This window comes from Crocuta crocuta, unplaced genomic scaffold (genome assembly GCF_008692635.1).
Source record: "Crocuta crocuta isolate KB4526 unplaced genomic scaffold, BGI_CrCroc_1.0 scaffold290, whole genome shotgun sequence".
NCBI classification, from domain to species: domain Eukaryota; kingdom Metazoa; phylum Chordata; class Mammalia; order Carnivora; family Hyaenidae; genus Crocuta; species Crocuta crocuta.
Genome location: NW_027527429.1, coordinates 1,581,530 through 1,587,489, shown reverse-complemented (window position 1 = coordinate 1,587,489; position 5,960 = coordinate 1,581,530). Strand labels below are relative to the sequence as shown.

Here is a 5,960-nt window from a genome sequence, read left to right as displayed (position 1 = left end):
GGTTCCCCGGGGGGGGGGGGCCGCTCAGTCGGTTAAGCGTCCGACTTCGGCTCAGGTCATGGTTCGTGAGTTCAAGCCCCGCGTCGGGCTCTGTGCTGACAGCTCGGAGCCTGGAGCTGCTTCGGATCCTGTGTCTCCCTCTCCCTCTGCCCCTCCCCCGCTCACGCTGTCTCTCTCTCTCTCAAAAATGAATAAATGTTAAAACAAAACAAAACCCTGCGCCTCTAACACGCTGGACGCCCAGCTGCCCGGTCTCAACAGCCCCCTTCCTGGTGGGGCCACTTTGCAAGTGCTTCCGGCTGAAGAGCCTCCCTTTGTCCCTTCAGGTGGAAAAGTGGGCTAATCCCTTGGCTGCTGTTTCGTCCACCAAACACATATTAACGCCCCTCTAGACTTTTTTCCCCTTTCTTGATTTTTGATTTGATCTTTCTTTTCTTGACTGTGAGTCTCTTGAGGGCGGGAACTAACTGTACTCACTTCAGGATCCAGGGACTGAGTCGGGTATACAGCAGGTGCTCAATGCCTGCAGGACCGTCAGGACTCCTGGTAGCGGGTGGCAGTGCCCAGTGCTCCTGCAGCAGTGGTTTTTGGGGGCCTCCCCTCACCTCTGGGTGAACCTCTCACTTCCAGCCGCTGGTGGCTGGTGCAGCGGGATGGACCCCGGGTGGGAGCAGACGCGAGGGCTCCCCCCGGCCCCTGAGCCTTCTCCACGCTGTCCCTTCACTTCTCGGGGCCTCAGTTTGCTCAGCTGTGGTATGGGTCACCCCGTACCCACCTGGCATGCTCTCCACTCACAGTTTCAGTGCCGCCGGTTGCTGATGGCCCCTCACACAGGTGCGACCGGGCAGGCTCATGTCCGTACACAGTTCACCTGCACAGAGCACACTCACACTGCGGGAAAACCACCTGCACCAGCAGGCGCCAGAACCTTCTCATCCTCCCCAACTGAAGCTCTGCCCCCAGACACTGGCTCCCCAGCCCCTCCCCCGCCGCTGCACCCTGTCCCCGTGACTGTGATGAGCCCAGGGATCTCACAGAAGTGGAATCATACAGTACGTGTCCTTTTATATCTGGAGTGTTCACGGAGTACGTCCCCAAGATTCATCCACGTTGCAACATGCCGGAATGTCCTTCCATTTTAAGGCTGGATCCTCTCTCTGATTCAGACAGGCCACATTTTCTTATCCGCTCCTCCGTCACAGGGCCCTGGATTGTCTCCACGCCTTAGCTATTGTGAACGGTGTTGCTCTGAACATGGGTGTGCCAATAGCTCTTCAATATGCTGTTTTCATTTTTTTGCATATATACCCAGGAGTGGAATTGCTGGATCCTATGCGAATTCTACATTTTTTTTTTTTTTTGAGAAGTTTTCATGCTGTTTTCCACAGCTTCCATATGCTTTTTAAAATTGGGAACAGGGCCACCTGGGTGGCTCAATCAGTTGAGTGTCTGACTTCAGCTCAGGTCATGATTTTGTGGTTCATGAGTTCAAGCCCCACGTCGGGCTTTGTGCTGACAGCTCAGAGACAGGAGCTGCTTCAGATTCTGACCCTCTCTCTCTCTCTCTCTCTGCCCCTCCCCTGCTCATGTTGTCTGTCTCTCTCTCAAAAATAAATGAAACATTAAAAATTTTTTTTAAAACTATAAAAACATAAAATAAAATTGGGAACAGAGCACTGGCTGAGCGTCACTTGGGGCAATTTTGGCCAGCGTGTGCACTAGCCGTGTGCATTCCTGCATATTTTTAATGCAAAAATAATTGTATATATTTTTCAGCTTCTAAAGAGCAAGCCCTGATCCCTTGAGATTGTGGTGTTTGAGATCTGATATTACAAATGGAGTTGGTGGGAATCACTTCTGAAATCTTCCTCTTAGGTAAGACCAGCCTGTGCAAAGGAAGTGGATTTGTGAATGCGTAATGGGAGAAACATGGCCTTCTGTTTATAAGACTTAACCTTTTTAAAATCAAATTAATTTTTCATAAGTAATAATTCACTTGGAACAAAACTCAAAAGTATAAAAAGGGATAGAATGGAAAGAAGCGTCTTTCTCCCAGCCCTGCCCTCCTCTGTCCAGAAGTCTCCCTTCCCAGAGGCATCAGAACGATCACCTCTGTGTCCAGGGCACAACTACGCACATATAGTCACAAACCTACATACTCTCTCTTCTTTTATTTTCTTAATGAACACAGAGGGGTCCCTACGACGTGCGTGACTCCATTCCCTGACGGCATACTTTCAAGATTTGTTTATATCAGTTCATAAAAAGCTGTCACATTCTTTGTAACAGCGCTCCATTATTTAGAGATCGTTTTAAAGAAAATTTATCCTTTAACTACCATGTTTCTGATTTAAATGAGGACCAAGGCTCTAGTTGCGTGAAGCCTCTGGGAAGGAGTTGAGCATCTCAAAAACAGCTGCTAGGAAGGCCTTTCTAGGGAAAATTGCCTTGAAATGCAGTTTAAAAAAAGCGTTTTATTAAAATCTACTTTAATACAGAAAAGGGCACATGTCGTTGAGTGTTAGCTCCTGGACTTGCATAGCCTGAGCCCGCTGGGAAAACTGTGTTCGTACAGAGAGCAGGGCATGGTCAGGAGCCCAAAGTGGAGTATTTTTTAGGCCAAAGGGGTTTCTCTGCCTGGCTTATGTCAGAAAAACCTGAAATTTCAACCAAAGCAGCTCGTTTGGTCCCCAGGGTATTTGGGGACTCGTGTGTCAGTCAGGCCTGGATCTCCTTGCTGGACGGACGCTGACCCCTGACCCCAGCTATGTCGTTCCAGTACCCCAGGGCAGGACGGGGTGCGGGAGGAGGTGGGTCCTCCCCCCAGACCCCCACCCTCTGCCCAGAGCTGCCTTTCACCCTGATGGAGAGCTTGGGCCTCAGCTCCAGAACTTGCCGGCTCTGTGATCTCAAGAGGCTCACTCACCTGCTCTGGGCCTCTGCTTTCCAGCGGTGAGATGGGGCAGCTGGATGACAGTCATGTTGCACAGCTGGGGACGGACGTGGCGTCACCTGGAGACCGACCCGTTACCGCTGTGGCTGGATGGCCTCAAACCGCCGCCCCCCACGGTGGTGAGAAAAGGGATCTTCCCACGGAGATAGAGCGAGCCACTGCAGAGGTGTGTGCAGCGAGGGAGCGGGGCCTGGCTGGCTGAGAGCAGAGGCGAGGGGACCCCAGGACCCCAGAGACCCTTCTAATGACACGCTCCTTAGGCCCAGGGCAGGGGAGGAGCGGATGCCCCAGGGAACTCCGGGAGCTGCACCCCAAAGTCTTCCGGACCACTGTTCCCCCACCCCATCCCTGCAAGGCCTGCGGGAGCAGGTGGGGGTCACTGCGGGGCGGGGCTGCTGGAACGGGGTCTCAGCCCCCTCCGCTGGGCCCAGGCCCTCAGCTCGCCCACACCCTCCTATCTCCAGCCTGCGCCCCGTCTTACCCTGGCCGAGGGACAGTGATGCGCGGCTGGGGCCCCCCCCTTACCCCCGCCCCGCAGACCCAGAGGAGCTGTCTGTAGCTCTTACTCCTGGGGAAGGGGGGCCTGCGTTCCCCAGTCTGGTTAAGAAACCTCAAAGCGCACTCTGCTCTGGTCAACATGCGGCAGTGCAGCGTCAGCCAGTGCAAGGCAGACTGGAGGGCTCAGCGGGGACGGGGCCGGGCGGCACTCCGGGGGGCAGGGGCGGGCCCCGGTTGAGGCCCTCAGACAAGTGATGGGGGGGTACAGACCTCCGCTTCAGAGCCGCAGGTAGGAGGAGGGTGCTGGGGCCCAGCCCCCCGCACCAGGCTGGGGGGCAGGGCAGGTGTCCGCTGGGCCAGCCCTTCCCCAGGCCCTCGCGGGGGCAGGACGGGGGGTCGTGATGACTCTTGGCAGGGACTCTCCCCCACCCCCTTCGGAGAGGCCACAGCGATGGGGGAGGCACTAGGCCCCAGGTGATGTGGTGTAGACGCCCTGGGAGACTCATAACCTCCCTTGGGCGGGGAGGGTGAGCTCCGTGCCCCCGAGGGCTGTGTGGTCAGCCGACGGGGCGCACACTGTCGCCGTCGCTGTGCGTGACCCCCAGTGTTGGGGGGCGTCGTGCGTCCGCAGGGGCCCCCGCGGGGACGGGGTGCTGGCCGCAGGGCATGAAGCGAAGTCCCCTGAGGGTCTCCGCAGCCCCGCCCCCGCCTTCCCGGGCGTTTCCGGGCAGCTCGCAGCGCACTTCCGGCCCTGGCCCTGCCCAGCGCAGAGGGTCTCCCCTGGGCGCCCGGGCTGTGCGGACTCGCTCTTCCTCCGCCGTCCCGCTCGCTCACCCCAGCTCATCAAGGGCCCCCAATCGCTGCGCGGTCCCGCGGGCGGACCGAGGGGGACAGGACCGCGCCCACGGCTTGCTCGCTTCCTCAGCGAGGGGACACAGGGACCCCAGGGCCCCGTCCCCAGGACGCCGCTCCGGGCCCGCCCAGGAGGGGGGCTGGTGTCAGTGTCAGCCGTCCCCTCTGTGAGTGAGGGCAGGAGGCACAGGTGAGGACGAGCTTTGCTGGGTGACGGGCGGCTTTGGCCTCTGGGTTTAGGAAACGTGCGGCACATTTTGACGGTTTGCAAGGTTTCTGTCGGGTGAGGCNGCCCCGCTTTGACCTTGACGACCTTGATGACTGTAACGTCACCCACAGGTGAGGGTCAGCCCGGAAAGGCAAGGCACACACAGCGGGCACCAACTAGAGGCAGGTCTGCCTCTGCAGGGGCAGCTGTGCGGGACTTCAAGGGAAGCCTGGTGTGTGCCTCAGTGAGCTGCCCTGGCCTCCGCAGTCCTGGCCTCCGCAGTCCTATCCTTCATTCCCCTGGCCTCCACAGTTCTGGCCTCCGCTGCCCTGGCCTCCGTAGTCCTGGCCTCCGCAGTCCTGGCCTCCGCAGTCCTGGCCTCCGCAGTCCTATCCTTCATTCCCCTGGCCTCCACGGTTCTGGCCTCCGCACCCCTGGCCTCCGCAGTCCTGGCCTCCACACCCCTGGCCTCTGCACCCCTGGCCTCCGCAGTCCTGGCCTCCACACCCCTGGCCTCCGCACCCCTGGCCTCCGCAGTCCCACAGCCTAACTGACCCGCAGGGGCCCCTTTCCTAGGGATGTGCGGCTGCAGCAAAGCCTCAGCCGAGAGGAGAGGAGGCTTCTGGGCCTCTGAGCCCTTCCGTGTATGGAGGAAGAACTATTTGCTGCTTTTACTAAATGTTTCCTGTCAGGCCTGCGGGCAGAGGATGTTGGCCGTGAGGGAGCCGAGGTCCTCAGGCGGCCCGGAGCCGCAGGACAGTGCAGGGCCCGGCGGTGAGCACGGCCGCTGGGGCGGCGTGGGGCCGGCGCCACTGCCTGGCGGGAACCACAGAGAAAGCGGCTCTCAGGTGTGCGGTGTGTCCCCTGACGCGCAGGTAGAAGGCCCCTTCCCTCTGGACTTGTTAACCGCACAGGGTCGCCCGGGGTCCGCGCCCACAGACGGCGGAGGGGGCAGGGGCGGCCTGGGCCGTGGAAGGGGTCGCTCTCGGGACACAGGGCCGGAAAGGAATGTGGCGCTCGCGTGGGGGGCGGGGCGGCTGCAGTTAGATCCCGGCTGGTGAAAAACACGTTTTAAACACGGCTGGGACTGCGCTAAAGTAAGGGAGCGTGTAAACAGGGGCGAAAACAAAGCGTGAGCCGGGACGGGAAGGCGCGACAGGACGGCAGGGACGGAGGCCGCCTGGGGGACGGGTCCTTGGAAGTAGCCAGCGTGGCTCCCCCGGGAGACGGCCGGCGGCTCTGGGCCTGCGGGTCCCCCCAGAGTCCCTTCGTCGGCGTCCACCCGCCTCATTCCAGGCCAGGAGGTGCAAAGACAGAACTTACACTGAGCAGCGGAGGGCAGAGAGCACACCTGGTAACTGGTACCGACCGGGATTTGAGAGATGGGCGTGATCAGAGAGAGAATATGAAATAACTGTGCATCAAATGCCTTAAAAATAAAGCACAATT

At 59.2% G+C, this 5,960-nt stretch overlaps 1 long non-coding RNA gene across 1 annotated transcript in view; it reads right to left on the bottom strand.

Annotated features, from left to right (window-relative positions):
• Positions 1 to 4,126, bottom strand: part of LOC144226097 (uncharacterized) — a 10,099-nt gene extending 5,973 nt beyond the window's left edge. Inside the window, exons 1-2 of the long non-coding RNA XR_013333535.1 lie at positions 3,722 to 4,126; positions 2,927 to 3,012 (exon numbers count right to left, since the gene is read on the bottom strand). This is a non-coding gene — a long non-coding RNA (uncharacterized LOC144226097). The remainder of the gene's footprint in view (positions 1 to 2,926; positions 3,013 to 3,721) is intronic.
• Positions 4,127 to 5,960: the final 1,834 nt, after the last annotated feature.